Source organism: Mustela nigripes, chromosome 10, assembly GCF_022355385.1.
Source record: "Mustela nigripes isolate SB6536 chromosome 10, MUSNIG.SB6536, whole genome shotgun sequence".
In the NCBI taxonomy this organism is placed as follows: domain Eukaryota; kingdom Metazoa; phylum Chordata; class Mammalia; order Carnivora; family Mustelidae; genus Mustela; species Mustela nigripes.
The window spans coordinates 41,170,743-41,187,041 of record NC_081566.1 but is presented as its reverse complement, the minus strand read 5'-3'; the positions used below and the strand labels follow the sequence as shown (position 1 = coordinate 41,187,041).

Below are 16,299 nucleotides of genomic sequence, written 5' to 3'. Positions count from 1 at the left end.
GGGGGGGGGGGGGCAGGGAGACGAAGAACAGAGTGGGTACTTCTGATTTGCTCCTTTCTGACTTTTGTCCAGCCTTAACTCCCAAGACATGAGGCAGGGCATTCGGGGCAGAGGAATAGTAGACTGTGGATGGACAGCACTCCCCTCTCTCCCCTGTGGGCAGCTGACCTGGTCAGTTACGAAGAAAGGCTAATGTTGGAATCTCGGCCAGAGTCCGGACAAGGGTTTGGCCGATGTATCTACCTCCAAGGCCAAAAGTCTGGATTGAGAGGGAGGGCAGGCTGGCCCAGCAGATGGCCAAATTTCTCCAAACCCGACACACAGTTCAGATGAAAACATCTATCTCACAGCACGGAGTGCAGTCACTGATTTCCAATAACTGCTAACGTTCCTGCGAGGCTGCACCATATGAGATTGCCTTTTATAGGTCCAAAGTGGTTGCATCTCGGCAATTTCATATGGTCCGTGGTTCAGTCTCATACCTTTGTCACGTTCCCTAGGAGAGAGCAAACCCCCGAAGGCTTGGACCTTCTGTATCTCTAGCTGATTTTCCTTCATTTCTGGCTTAGGACAGAGCAGAATTGTGGCTTTGAAAGGTACTGCATAGATACATCTTAATCCACCATCCAGGCAGGTGAGGTGGGGGTGTCTTAGGGCCTGTCCTACTCCCGAACTTCAAGAATGGCTGTCCCCAGGACAGATTCCTTTACGACTCCTTACCTCTGGTCATCCTGATAGAAGGACTCAACTGGGCAACAGGCTTCTGTGCTACATTGTGCTAGGCCCTAAGATAAAAAGAGTTCAGTTTGGGCACTGAGAATTTTACCCTTTTGTAGAAAAGGAGCCTTGAATCAGAAATGCCCTTGTCCAACCAAGCCTGGTTTCATTTTACAGTGGGGGAGACAAAGGCCCAGAGACATCACCGCCTTAGTCAAGGTCACACAGGAAGGCCAGATCACCAGTTTTCTGACTCCCGGTCCCATGCTCTTCTGGCAGGCGTGGCAGCTCCCGAGGACAAACTCTGCCCTGTCTGCCCCCTTTCAACTTCCTGGCTCGCGCTCTTACAGGCTTCCTAGCAAGACAGAAGGGGAATTGACTAAGGGATCGATAGCCCTCCCCTGCATGAAAAGAGCCCTGAGTCATGCCAGGGTTTCCAGGGAGGGGACAGAGAGACACAGAGAGAGAGAATGGCAGTCCTGGAAACCTGATCTCTCTCCAGAGCTGGGACCAGGCTGGAAAGGCGGGGGTGGATAGCATGGTGATGATCTGGGTCACTGACAGTGCAGCGGGTGCAGGTCCCTGCCAAGGAGGGCGGGGGGCGGGCGTGGGCCGGGAAGGCCTTGCTTAGCCCAAGCATGAAGGCTTAGGGCAGGCATTGCCAGCTTCTTTGAGAATCACCGAATTACAGAATTCAGAAGGGATACAAAAGGCTGGTTAGAAACAGCCTTGGGGCCGTCAGTGGACTCCTCCTCTCCTAGCCTGGGACCCCTCCCCAAAAAGGAGGTGGATGATTCTGAAAGCCTGCAGCTCCTACCCTTTCTCAGCTGGCCCGCAGCATGGTGGGGAAATGCCTGCTCCCACCTGTTGCCCCTGGCCCGGCTGGCCCACCCAACTGTGCCCAGCTGCTCCCACCCGGAAGTTTGGAAAGCGTGGTGCTGACAGCAGTGAGGGAGAGAAGGAGGACCCCCAGGGGAAACCACGCTGTCCAGATGCCCCCTCCCTGTGTTGTATGGGGCGGGGCTGGGGGAACTGAGAAAGGGTGGTCCTGTGGGTCAGGAGTCTGGGAGAGGAGAGAGAGGAGTCCCGGAACCTAAGGGTCCTTCCTGGGTATTGATGTCTCTCCCCAGCTTAGTATCAGAAAAACTCCAAAACTGAGAAAAAAAACAGTACCATAAACAACTCCAGACCCTTCACTGAGAATCACTGATTGCTACTATTTTGTACGCACATACATACCACACACCGTACTATTTTTGCTGAACCACTGGACAATCACCTGCAAACCCTTGGCCCCTAAATACTTTTGCATACTCTCTAAGAATGAGAATATTCTCTTACAAAACCATTCTCATTACCACTGTGACATCATTAACAATTAATAATGACATATCATCTCATACCTGTCCCAGAATGTCTCTTATGGTCTTTTCTTTTTTTTGACCCAAGATCCATTTAAGGGTTATTCATGGCCTTTGGCCATAATGTTTCTTTAGCTTCTTTACATCTGGCCTGGCTTCTGCCTTCCTGCCCTTCTGCCTTGGCACACAATTTCAACGTTTCTACTAATGACATCCACTTTTTTGAAGCCTCAGTCCGCAGTCACGTGGAATGGCTCACATTTTAGATTTGCCTGTGGTCTCCTCACGATTAGATTCCAGATAAGCATTTTTGACAAGACTACAGGTGACGTCTCACTCATCAGGAGGAATTTGGGCTGGGTGGGCCCGCTAGGGCCGATGTTTGGTTATTGGGTTATGGGGATCAGTGCTGAATGTCCCCGTCGCAAAGGCAGGTGTTTCATTTTGCAGGGAGTAAGTAATTCATGAGGTGACAGGCACTGAGATAGATCAACCTTTCACCCAACGGGTTTAGCATTCATTAGTAAAGCCTGGCGCGTACCAGCTACTACATGAGGGGTCGCAAACTGGGAAATGTCAAGGTCTGTCAGTGCCGCCATCTTTCATTAGTTGGCATCTTTTTGCTAAGCGGTTTCCCTCCCTGTCCCACTTTAACCATCAGAATGGACTCGCGGCATCTTTTATTCGGTGTCTCACAATCTACTACTCTTATTCTTTTCAAGGCTCAATGTGTCCCAAAACTGCATTCGGGGGGGGAGCCTTCTGAAGCCAACTCTGGTGTCCTTTGGCCACGAGCATGTTCTAGCTTTCTGGCATCACATGATTCACGTGTATGTCCCCAGTCCCACACTTAGAACCTGCCATTTCTCCAGGGAGCACTGCTTTCTGGTTGGGGGGGGGGGCAGTGGTCCTTAGAAAGAAACATCTGGGAGCCAGATGTGCTCACCGTTACCGGGTAGCACTGCTTCTAGACCCTTCCAGGGAATAGGCCTAGGAGTTAAAGGATCACGGGGTTCTGCCTCACCTTCCCCAGTTCTGTATTTCTGTCTCTCTTCTTCCATAGTGAAACCCTCATTTCCAAAGCTATCAATATGGTTACTCATTAGATCTATCCTATAATAAACAAAAAACTGTTTCCAATTTCTGACTCCAACCATGACTAATAACACATTGATAAAGTAAAGTTCAAGATTTTTTTTGTAGTTCTTTTTATACCAAGAATATACATTCCACTAAGCATTGAGGCATTACACCAAAAAAATTACTTGAATTAATTATTTTCTTTGACGAGTAATCAAATGGACATTCAGTTAGGTTCATTACTTCTGTTGCGGTCGGTTTTGGGGTTTACTGTTTTCTTTCTCTGCGATCTAATTTAACTGGTAACTATGTAAAATATTTATACCGGTACAAAACCCAAAACTGTCTAAAAAAGTGTCATAGTAAAGTTTCATTCCCATCTCTATCTCCTCTACCTTGTTCCCACCCACCCTACAGGTAACCATTTAAATTAAGTTCCGGTTTAACCTTTGTATGTGTTTGTGTTTGTGTGTGTGTGTGTCAGTGTGAGTGTTTGCAAAAAACTATTCTTACTTCTCTTGCTTTCTCAATGCAAAGGTGGCATACTACACAGACTCTTTACCATCTCGTATCTTCCATTTAACATATGCTAGAAATCATGTCATATCAGTTCACGGAGCTCCTACTTTTTTTGGCTGCATAGTACTCCAGTGAGTAGATGTGCTGTTGTTCATTCAGCCAGTCTGTTAAAGATGGCCATTGGGTAGTTTCCAGTGATTTCCTTTCCTGTTACAAATATGCCTTAAAGAATCACCTTGTGCATATGTCTTCTTGTATCTGTGAATGTGCATTTTCTGGATAAGTTCCTAGAAGTAGGACTGTTGGGTAAATGCGTACGCTGTTTGGTTAGATACTGCTGGCTTGCCCTCTCTAGGAGTTGTACTGGATTGCACTTTTAGCACTGACTTTGCAACCTAGGTGGATCCTGGGAGAGGTGTTCTGAGCTGAGAGTTTCCCTGAGCCTCTATCTGAGAGTCCTTGACCTCCCCACCAGTAAAGACACAGCCTCACACTGCCCCTGCCCTAGTGATCTGGCAAAGGGGTCTCACCGATGCCATCCCAGTTCATCATCCTGAATTATCCTAGAGCTTTCTGTACTTCACTTAGGAAATCAGAGCACGGAGAAGGGATGAAGCTGAAGACATCAGCCAGAGAGGAATTAGAGTGGGGAAGGCAGTGGAGAGAAGGGATCCTTGCCCCTTGCTGCCTGATTCTCACCTCCCTTTTCTCTCCTTTGGTCTCTCCACATCTCATCCCCGCCCACTCCCCAACACAACTTGGCTCCAAGAGCTCCTGTGCTGACCAGGAGCCCTTGGCTCTGGTCCTAACTGGATCCTGCCTGGTTTCCCTCCCACAGGACTGTGGGCTGACCGCAGTGGGCTGGCTTAAGGTGGAGGCAGAATCTAGAAGTCCCTGTCATTTCTCTTTTAACACGTGCAGAGGAAATAAGTCAGTGGAGCAAGCCTGGCTCATACCAGGGAAAGAGGAAAAAGGCGACAAAGAGAGATGTTGGGAGAGGAAGCACAAAACATTCCACACAAACCTTGGAGACTCCAGCCCCAGGGGCTGCTCTCTTTCTATGACCCACTCTACAGAAAGGGGAAACGGGAAATGAGCAGGGGAAAGGAAGTCCTCCCAGTCTGACCAATGATGGGAATCAAGTCGGAGGAGCAGGGACCTAGGCTGGGAAGGGAGTGCTATCTGAGCGGTAGGCTGGGGGAAGACATCAAAGTGCTAGAAGAATTCCTCCAGGGAAAGCAGTGAGGGCTCAGGGTCCAGCATTCCTCTTCAAGGTCAAATCAAACACCTGGGCAGAACACCTGGGTCAAACACCTAAGCCAAACATGCTCCTTAAGGTCCTGGGGAGCCAGAACCACCGCCCTTCTTTCCTCCTTACAAAGCTTCCTGGATCTGGAAGGCCCCAAACAGGCAGAGTTTATCCATGTCTTTGGGCACTGGGTCCCAGACCAAGAACATAAACCAAAAGAGAAAAGGGCCCATGAGGATTACTGGGAGCAGCTAAATTCTTGAAATAGAGGCAGTTTCCCGTGGAATGTAGAGTAGCTGACAGGTGGCAGCTGACTCCGGGCTGGGCCAGTAGCCCCAGGGGCTCTCTTCCCTCTGAAGACCCTCCAGCCCAGGCTGGGGAAGACTGAGGCTCCCAGCATCATTGCTCAGGGACCGCCACCCCCTCCTCCACACCACGTGCCTTCTCCCGGCACTCAGACCCTGGGCAAACTAACTGCTCTCCTTCTGCCCTTGACTGGGCGTTCCCATTTTGACTTTGTTCTGACACCAAAGACCACAGAGATCGGACAAATCTGACTCAGCCACTCCCTCCCACCATTACAGCGGGCGCAGTCTTTCCATTGTGCGGAGGGGAACTGAAGCCCACAGGGCTAGCTAGGCATCAGCCCCGAGGAGGGGCGATTCTCCGGCTCTCCCGAAATGTCACTCCTTCTTTCAACAAACGTTGACCAAGCACCTTGTAACATGTCAGGTACTGTGCTGAGAGTCCCGGGGCTAAGACTGTGCCTCCTTCGATCCAGCCTCGAATCCAGACTTGCCCTTGAATCCAGCCGGGGACACGGAGGTGGCGGCGGGCCGGGGAGGGGCTGGAGGCTCAGCACAGGCCGGGAGGCAGCAAACCTGGGCTCGGCGGCTCCGGCGCCTCCCGCGCGGAGTACTCGCGGGAAGGCAGCGCCGGGGGGCGGAGCCGAGCTGCGGGAGAGGCCGCGACGGGGCGGGGCGCCGGCCGCCAGGAGCCCGGGGGCCGCGGGTGTGCTGCAGCACAGGCGGGAACAGAAGAGAGGTGCCCCCATCGCCCGAGCCCCGCAACTCCAGGCCTCGGCGGGGTCGGGGAATGGGAGAGCCGGCGCCTCGGCGCGCTCTAGATAGGGACCTGCTCCTCGGGGACAAGCCCTCCCCGAACCCACCAGAACCTACCCCTAGTCAGAGCACTGAAAGTAGGAAGGCCAGCCGCTGGGATGGTGGAATTATGGGCCCCCGCGGTGGCAGGGCGCGCGCGGGGGAGGGGTGATTTCGGGTTGAACCTCAGCAAGATGGTGGCAGGGGGATGGGGCTCCCCAGCAGGAGGGGAGAAATGGATCCTCCTCCCCCTTTCCTACAGAGCAAGAGCACGGATCCTGTCTTCGGTCACCTGCCCGTTGGGGAAGGCCTCACTTCATTCTCCATCAGGAGACAGGGAGGGAGAAGCTGCCTGGCCTTGGAGTGCACTCAGATCAGTCATCCAACGCCTCAAAATAAAAACTGGTTCCTGTTGCTCCCTGGGCCCCCATTTAATCTCTCCTCCAACAGTCCTTTGCTTCCTTCTTCCCAGCTGCTAAGCTCCCACCTTTAGTACCCGTCCAACCAAACCAGCTGGGGCAGAAGGCAGGTGCTTCCTTCCCCCCCACCCCTCCCCCAGACCGACCCCGCTGATCCGTCAGCTTCAGGTCCAGGACCCACCTCCCAGCGCCCGCTCCCCACGCCACCACCCCTAGCCAAGCCGGACCCCCTCACTAAGCCACTGGAGCCACCACCTCCTCCTGCCCTCCTCCTCCTTCACCTTTCCCCAGCCAGCCCGTCCTGACCGCCTAGGCGCCCCCTCCACGGTTTGTCCCAGCCTAGGATGACCCTGGTCTCTTCCCTTTCTTCCACGGAAAGAGAGCCGGCGCTGAGGGGGCTGCAAGGGGGCTTCGGAATAGGAAGGGCAAGAAGGGGCAGCTCTGGGGAGGAGCTCTAGAAGGGAGGGGAGGATCTGCAGCCAGACACCCCACCCAGAGGAGATGGCGCTGTAGCCCGGGATTCACTTCCCCTCCCCCGCCGCGTCAGTTGCGTGCCCGCGATTTCTCCATCCGACATCCCCCCTACCAGGCCAGCCGGCGCCGACACCGCGTCTGCAAGTTGTTGTAAGTCCGGCAGGAATGCCCGGGGGAGGTGCCTCTGGCCAGCAGAGTGCCCACTCGCTCCCGGGATGCGCAGGCCACTCCCGCGTCCCCCCCCCCCACCCCGCCCCACGCAGCTGGAGAAGAGCGGTGGGTCCTTCGGAGACGCGGGAGTGCGGGAGGCGGGCCTCGCCTTGGGGAGGGTGCCAGCCGGCCTCCTCCACCCCAAGAGCCAGCCAAGTATGTGAGGGAGCGAGCGTGTGCAGGAGAGCGGGAGGGACCATCCCGGCCCCATTTCCAGCTCTTCTGCAAGACGGCGCCCTGGCTCAGGACGCTTGGGGACCCTCCCCAGGATGCCTGTGACCAACCCCCAGCCGCCCAACGCTCACCAGCTCCACAGGCACCAGCCCTGGAACTGCAAACTTTCCAACTTCACCCCCTGCTCTTTCCTCCCCCGTGGGACCAGAGATGTGTGGGGCGGTGCCCTCAGAGACACTCAAACAGTTGGTTCTTGACGCTCGGCACACACTCAACAACAGCGGGGCGAGGGAACTCCCAGCTTTTTCCACAGCTAATTATAGACGTGAAAGTCTGAGGATGTTTTGCAAGCGGCAGAGAAACTGCTGAGGTTTCTCCACGAAGCTAAAGAAATTTAATTTGTGAATTTGTGCACTACCCTCCCTACCCCCCCAACTTCTCCAACCTCCATCCCCCCCCCCCCCCCCCGCCCCCCTCCCCGTCCCTCCTCGCACGCCCTCCCTCTTAAAATTTTTTTCTCAGTTTTTTTTTTTTTTTTTTTTTTTTTTCCATCTCTCTTTGGGGCTTTGGAGAAAGGGAACAGACGCGGAAAATATTTTTGCAACAGTTTTCCATTCTGCGTCTCATTCCCAAGCCAAGGGGGAGGGGGAGGGCAGGAACGGATGGAGGGAAATAAATGCTTTTTCCAAAAGCGCAGTTTGGGTGTGAGAAAGACAGTCTCTCCATCGCCCTACCCCCCACGGCCCAGGAATGACAAAAACTAGGAAAAGAGAAAGAAATCACTTGTTTGATTACGCGGTCTCTCAGAACGGAATCTAGGAAATACAGTGTTTGACAAATCTGTGCGTGCACACACACAGACACACATGCACACACACAAACACACACACTCCAAACCCAGTGGCAAGAAACCCGCTAGGCAAGAAACATGCTAGGGAGTTTTAGAAGCCATTGAGAGCAAAGAAAGAAACAAAGTTTGCAAATCTCGAGTCAATTCATTCTCTGCAAGCCTACCTCTCTTTCTAGCAAAGATTCAGGCTTCTTCAAGCGGGACTCTCCCTCCGGGTTTCCATGGACGGGGTAGGATGGGGGTGACCACCCACTGGTCTCCCCAGTGTGGCAACCACGTTATTGATGCTGGCTTTGCTCTCTCGCCTTTCCAGCTACCGCCGGGGAGTGGGCTGGGTCTCCTCCCCCGGCCAAGGGAAGGACCGCTCAGGTTCCGGGAAGAAAATGGGTGCTGGACCGGTGTCTCTGGCCTTGCTCTCCTCAGAGGGATGGTTCCCCAGGAAGTTCGTGCTTTCCCCCTCAACCCCCAGCTTTGGACGGTCTCAACAGCAGAGCTCTCCTAAGAAAATGCTTGTCATGGCAACAGCTCCAGCCAACTCCGGCCAGAATCTTGCTCACCAGCTCTGGAGCATTGAGGGAGGAGAAGGGGGAGGAGCGAGAGCTGGGACGGAGGTGGGGCTTGGCTGGAGGCCAGACCATTACTCTACTGTTAAGGTGGCACGATTTCGAGCTGCAGCTGCTTCCTGGTTTGTCTTAAGGGGGAATGGAGAAATGGAGGGGAGGAATCCTCTCTTCTCTCGGGTTTCCTCCCCGCCCTTGCTGTCGCTTGTGGGAAGGAAAGTAGGGTGGGGGGTGGAGGTGGGGAGTGGAGGTGGGGAGTGGATGTGGGTGGTGGTGTTCTACCGTTGCTGGGTGGAGGGAAAAAAAGGAAGCTTCTGCTGGGAGGTTGGTTTCCTGCAGCTCAGAAGGGCCTCTCATCCTCTTACTCACTTGGACCCAGGACCTCAAAACCCAAGGTGTCGGCTACACCTTGGTCACTGGCCCTCCACCCTCCTTCCCCCGTCTCAATAGGGGGCTCCCTGGAGGAGAAGGAATTGCTTTGGATGCACACTCTTTGCTTTCACACAAATCATAGCACACACCTCCTCACCCAGACTTCACACACACAGGATCCTGGGTCATATTTTGCTCCCTCTTGCCTCCCTACCTACCAGGGGCCCATCCACAGTGCATGATAATAGCTGCTTTCTTATGAGCCCTACTGTGTGTGGGCTAAAGCAGAAAAGCTTTGCATGCATGGTATTATTTCCGATGCTCCCGGCAATCTTGGCAGGCACTTATTATCATCCTCATTTCAGAGTTGGGGAAATTGAGGACCAGTGTCTGGCCCAAGGTTATTTATACACATGGTTAAGGACAGAGCCAGGATGCAAAGCTAAGTCAGACCGACTCCAAAGTCCATGAATTTTCCTGTGCTTGTGTCCTGCTCCAACACACATTTCCATGTTCATTTGCCCTCACTCCAGCATCCATGCACACTTATACACAGCCTATAAATTGTTAATCACGCCTCCACAGCCACACCCCCACCAGCACTGTGCAAGAGTGCCACCCATAGCTTTTGCCTGGATTTTGATTGTAGCTTTCAAGTACAAACATGTACCATCCACTGATTCACACAACACATCTACATTGACTGATCTATTCCCACACCTACCTCGGCACACCACTCATTCATGTTCATGTGCTTCTGGAAGGCACGTTGATCTATACTTCACAGGTTAGGGTTGTCAACTGTGCAGTGAAAAAGGTGACCCAGCAGAACTTCAGGGCTTCGGGAAAAGGCCTCTTAGATCCATTCAGCCTAATCCAGCCCTTCACACCATCCCTGCCCTGCTTTGCATCCTGTCCTCCCCGCCCCGGGATGGAGAACCATAGGCACAAGGAGAAACAGACTTGTGAATTAGACTCCTAGGGTCTACTTTCCTTCTGTCCTTTAGCATCGTCTCTGATTTCCTAACATTTGGGTCCTTTTCTCCTCTCTTTACTTTCCTATCCCGCTGCTTCTCAGTAACTCATACTCATCCTATTTCTGAACCCAGGGAAAGTTAAACAGATAAAAAGAAAGAAACTGTTTTAGATTTGTTACGCTGGGCACAGAACTTAGAGTTCCCCAAGATGGAGACTGTCTGGTGTCATCCATCCGGGGAACCAGGTCCAAAATAAGCCTCTGCCTGTCCTGTGCTGCTTCTCTCCTGCCCAGCTGGTAGAAGATTGCAGGGATAAGGGGGAGCACATAGCACCTTCTATGGAAACCATCCATGGAATTCTTTTTTTTTTTTTTTTAAGATTTTATTTATTTATTTGACAGAGAGAGAGAGATCACAAGTAGGGAGAAGGGCAGGCAGAGAGAAAGGGGGAAGCAGGCTCCCCGCTGAGCAGAGAGGCAGATGCGGGCTCAACCCCAGGACCCTGAGATCATGACCTGAGCTGAAGGCAGAGGCTTAACCCACTGAGCCACCCAGGCGCCCCCATCCATGGATTTCTTTCCAAGCTTCACCCAAGGGTGAGTTTGGTTTTCATTCACTCCCCACCCTCTCCCAACTTCTTGGGCCCCTCCCACCCCACCTCCCCCAGGGCATTCGGAGGACCTGCTGGCAGGGATCGGGACATACCTTGTTAGAGTTTGGGAAGTCCTACCCAAATGTCAGCTTCAGGAGCCCAGATGGGCTGTTGGGGAAGACATGGGAATGGAAGGAAAGGACTCCACGAGCAGGCTTCAGATTTAACAGCTTGTCGGGCTTCCTGCTGGATTGCCATAACCTGACATTTCAGAGCCCAATGAGTGTCAGTTGCATCTTTATCCTGAGAAAGCCAGTCTCCAGAATGGTGCTTTAAATGTATTAAAGTATATTTTAAGCTTGTCTGCAGTGACTGTGCGTGGAAGCATTGCCTAACTGTTCAGTAAACTTGTCTTGGGGGAGTAACAAGTTAGGCCAGATGTGTGGTCCCATTAAAGGAGAAGTCGACTTCGGCTGCCTGGTATGTGGGGGCTGAGACATGATGTCAGTTGCTAGCTGGTTAGTATGTGAAAGGCAAGATCCTCTCTTCAAACTCCCTGGGGAGTTTTGGGGAGACAGGCTTTGGGGGGGAGGCGCCGCCAGAGAGGCTCCCTTGTGTGTCCCACCTCTGGCTGGCTGGTCCTCCCTTCTCTCAGAGCCCAGGGCTGCCCCCTGCCCAGGTGGGGGGTGGTGGGATGAGAGAAGAGGAACCCTCCACCCCATTCCAGCCCCCAGCCCTTGTGGAGGCAAGAGGGGAGGATGTGAGAGGTGGGTCAAGGTGACTTTAGGGGTCTTTAGCCTGATCTCTGCAGCTAAGCCAGCCACAAAAACCTGTGCTTTCTGGAAACCCCAGAAGCCTCCGTGGCTTATTTCTTCCAGCAGCAGGCTTGAGGTCTAGAACAGATAAATTCAATCGACCCATAGAAATAACCACTAAATGTAAGACAGTGGATTTGTGCCCCTCCCCCCACCTTGGCAAGATGGAGGGGGTACGTCTACCCACAAAGGTTTCTGCCTGGGCTGTTGTGTATAGCTGATACTGCCCCAGCCTCCAAGGAGGCCCCTTTTCTTCTTATCCCCACCGCTGGGCCATGGCCTCCCTAGAGCAGGCCAGTCTCGGCAGGGTGGCCTTCATAGCAGACCCTGTCCCCACCCCTCCTCTCATTTGAAGAAAGTGCATTCAGCCTTGTCTCTCCCTTAGGTGTTTAACAGAATATGTTCGTCTGGCCCCTTGAGAGCTCCCTCAGGAGTTCCCCAGATCACACTGGCAGATTCTCCTCACCTCATTTGAAGACTATCTTTCTTCTCACTGTTAACAAGGGAATTGTCATTTTACTAGTGGTCCCACCCCTAATTGGCCCAAACTGAGCCAATTAGATCCTTTCCTGGGATTTTTGAACTTAGGACCACCGAGAGAACAAGGTTTGCTTCCCTCCAGCAGAGGACACTGTGAGGTGCGAGCCTCCTGAATTTTCAGCGGCCATGTTTCCTGCACCCGGAAGAAGGCGGCCTGTGGGAAAGAGTAAAGCTTACATGGGGAGAAAGGCTGAAAGGAGAGGGGAAGAGTGAGTCCTGGCAACATTTCAGTCAACTGTACCTCATATCCCACTGTGCTCTTCCTGTTCCTACGAATGAGCTGGTTATGTGACTCATTATGCATGCATAAGCTACACTAATTTGGGTTTTTTGGTCCCTGGTACGAGGTGATACAGAAAGTCATATAGAAACCCTTTGAGCTGGTATCTACCATTCAGGCATACTCATTTCAGTGAATTTTATTCATTCATTGTATTCATTACTGGATACCTACTATTCAAATCAGGATGCATTTCTTGAATGTTGAACGGCTTCAACATCCACTGGGCCCAGACAAGATGCACAGAGATAATAAAGCTTATAGTTTAGGAGAGGAAAAAATATATATTAGTAGCGTAAGTAACCACAATAGAAGGAAGGTGTTATAGTTGTTCTTTGAAATATATTTATTGAGTGCTAGATAATACGTGTTAAAAAGTGAAGTGTGAAAATATAGTAGTCCCCCCCTACTTTTTTTAAAAGATTTTATTTATTTGACAGAGAGAGAGTATAAGCAGAGGGAGTGGCAGGGAGATGGAGAAGGAGAAACAGACTCTCCATTAAGCAATTAGCCTGAGCTGGGGCTCATTCCCAGGACCCTGGGAACATGACCTGAGCTGAGGACAGCTGCTTAACCAATGAACCACCCAGACGACCCACACTAGTACCCCCCACCCCACCTCACTTATGTTCCAAGACCCCCAGGGGACACCTAAAGCTTTGGATAGTACTGAATCCTAGCTATGTTATGTTTTTCCCTATATGCACCTACTTACATACCTATGATCAAGTTTAATCTGTAAATTAGGCAAGGTAAGAGATTAACAGCAATGACTACCATACTTCTATGGACACAGGGACTGATTTCTTCTGACAAGAATGTTAGAAGACTCTAGGGACGCCTGGGTGGCTCAGTGAGTTAAAGCTTCTGCCTTCAGCTCAGGTCATGATCCCAGGGTCCTGGGATGGAGTCCTGCATCGGGCTCTCTGCTCCGTGGGGAGCCTGCTTCCTCCTCTCTCTCTCTCTCTCTCTGTCTGCTTCTCTGCCCACTTGTGATCTTTGTCAAATAAATAAATAAAATCTTAAAAAAAAAAAAAAAGAATGTTAGAAGATTCTAGAAAAGAGATGGTATTTGGAGATACCTGAAAAACCTTGAGGAGTAAGCTTTAGTATGTTTTGGAGGAGTGGGTGGGGTAGACCCCTGAGGATAATGGCATGAGCAAAGAGGTACAGAGGTAAGAAGGATGGAGCGCAGGCTGGGGGACTGGACTACTAAGGGCGCTGAGCGGCCCCTTTGGGTCTGTGTTGAGCAAGCTTGCTGTAGCAACAGTATGGAAGGTAGATTGGAAACCTAGGGGGCAAGCAGGGGTGACCCATGCCCGGTGCCGTGCTGGGCAGTTTCATATAACATAGTTATATATAACACAGTCCTTGTCCTCTAGAAGCCTCCCATCTAGCTGTGGAGACACATAAAATAGATAACAACAGTGTTACCTGGGTGATGCAGTGTGTGGTGTCTGACTCTTGGTTTTGGCTTGGGTCATGATCTTGGGTTTTGGGGATGGAGCCCTGGGAGGGGCTTAAGCGTGCTTAAGTTTCTTGCTCCCTCTCCTGCTGCCCCTCCCCATAGCACAGGCGAGTGTGTAAGTGCCCTTTCTCTCTCAAATAAAAAATAAAAGTAATCTGGAAAAAAAGAGAGAGAGAGAGAGATAACACCAAAAAAGTGTGTGATCATGTCTAAAACTTGGATCTAGATGAAAAAGCCAAAGACAGTCTAGTGAAGGGGAAGTTAGAGGTGGGCTGGAGCCTTTGGGGGATGGCTTCTTCTAGCTGGTGGGGAGCCAGCTGGACTTTGAAATTCTTCCCAGTGTCTCTCTTCCCACTCCCCTGCAAAGGAGTCTGGTGATGGCTGAAGGCAAGCTCTTTATCCAAACAACATCTGTCCCCATGCCTCCGGTCCTTGTCATACATAACCCCGGGCAAGAGGAGGAAACTGGATCCAGGAAGTCAGAGCTGGGGAAACTGATGCAGCCACAGGTTGGCCCCAAGGGCTCAGGGACAAACGTGCCCCCATAGGGACAGGGGGTTAAGAGGGACAGGCAGAGTCATCGAGACAGAAAGTCCTTAAAATTGGCCTGAGCCTAGATGACAAAAGATAAAAGGAGGCTGCAACTAGATAACACAGCCAAGGTTCAGCCCCCAAGATGATAGATAATATAGTCAAACAGCTTGCGCCTGAGTCTGTGGGAAGGGCTGCGCCAGCAATCAGATAGGGAGCTCTCTGCCCCTGGGAAGACAATAGTTGGCTTCAGCTGGGAGGGTCCAAGGGCGACGCGGTTGGACAGTTCTGGCTGTATTTGTGTGACCAAGGAGCAAATCTCAGCAGCTGTCTCAGGGCCATTTTCACCCCTGCAGGAACCTTGCTGGGTCCTCCACAGGAGGCCCGGCTTCCAGCTCTCCCCCTTGCTGAGTGTGGGTGGTCATCTACTCCCGACAGGCAGCAATTTCATTTTTCCCACTTCCTGCCATTCCTGCGGAGAGGACTGGATGGGACAGCCCTTAACTGCAGTCGTTAGAAGGCGTGGTGTCGGAAGGGCAGGGGTGCGATGCTGAATTAAATCAGAGTACGCTTCCTCTGCTGGCTTGAACAAGCTGGTCTCAGAGGATCGCCAATCTTTGTCACCGCAGAGGTCTTTGTGGCTCAATTTTTGTTTGTTGAGGTTTTGGGTTTTTGGTGTACTGACGGTTTCAGGCTCTGATGCTGGCAATCACAAGGTTCAGTGGGGGTGCCGAGAACTCTGTTGTACTGGGCCATGTTGGGCAGAGCAGTACTGGGGGAAGGCACTGGCGCTGGGCAGTGCCAGTATGCATGCAGAGGGCAAGCCTGTCGGACCACGTGGTCCTGGGTGGAGGGGACTGTCTCCCTCATATCCGCATCCCCAGGGATTCAGCGCCTCTGGGGCATCAGTAGGCATCTGGGGAAAGGAAGGAGTACAGAATCTGATGCGGGAAAGCCAGAGCCCATGGAGGTGAGGCTCGAGAGCGGTTTCTTTTGGATCCAGGGCCTTCGGTGATCTGAAGAATCAGTTCGATTTACTTGGAGGCCTGTTTTGCTATTCCGATTGTATTCTGGTTCCGCTGTTTTTTTGATGCTGTAGTGGTTTGGTGTTAATTTTACTTTGAACTCATTAAGTAGGTTTTCGATTTGTTTTTTTGTTTTTTGTTTTTTTAAACTCTAGTTTGGTTCGTGATTTGTTTTTCTAACAAAATATTTGTCTTTCATTTGTTTCAGTGCAGAGCAAATGAGTGTACAGCAACTTTAAAAATAGTTTTCGGTTAATGGCTGTGCTCAGCAGAGCCGAGGGAGTGAGTGTGGAAGGAAGGGAACGAGTGATGGCTTTTGAATTTAATTTTTAATCCTAATTAGAGTGTCAGCAATGCCTTAAGTGCTCATTAAATTTCAAATGCAGATCAAAGAAAACCCAACTGCAAGGATCCTTCCTGGCCCCCATGCCAGACAAGAATTTACGGTCTGCCCCATCTCCTGGGTCCTCTACTCCAGAGTGTCCACGGACTCGTCTGTGTTTGCAGAGAACTCGACAATTTTCAAAGTGCTTTTTCTGCATGGGATGTTTAATTTGACCCTTGCAATAGTCCTATGTGATAGGGAGAAGGGGGTGTGAGGTATTATTCCCATGCTGCAGATGGGGAAACTGAGGCTCGGACAGACAGATTGACTGAACTACTTGAGATCACCACATTTGGCAGGCAGGAATAGAACAAAGGTCTCCTTCTCCTCCTCCTCCTCCTCCTCCTCCTCCTCCTTCCTCTTCTTCTTCTTCTTCTTCTTCAGATTTTATTTATTTATTTGACAGAGAGAGAGATCACCAAGTAGGCAGGCAGAGAGGTGGGGAGGAAGCAGGCTCCCCACTGAGCAGAGAGCCTGATGTGGGGTTCAATCCCAGGACCCTGAGATCATGACCTAAGCTTAACCCACTGAGCCACCCAGATGCCCCTAGAACAGAGGTCTTCTGACGGCTAGCCCAGTACTCCCCCCCCCCCCCCCCCCC

At 51.7% G+C, this 16,299-nt stretch overlaps 1 protein-coding gene across 4 annotated transcripts in view; it reads right to left on the bottom strand.

The window, feature by feature from the left end:
* Positions 1–8,711, bottom strand: part of ATP2B4 (ATPase plasma membrane Ca2+ transporting 4) — a 92,140-nt gene extending 83,429 nt beyond the window's left edge. For 3 of the 4 annotated variants that reach the window (XM_059413152.1, XM_059413149.1, XM_059413151.1), the window contains exon 1: positions 8,318–8,711. The gene's annotated coding sequence lies outside the window, so the exon portion shown is untranslated. Of the gene's footprint in view, positions 1–7,031; positions 7,510–8,317 lie in introns of those variants that run through there. The other variant, XM_059413150.1, reaches the window with a different exon arrangement.
* Positions 8,712–16,299: the final 7,588 nt, after the last annotated feature.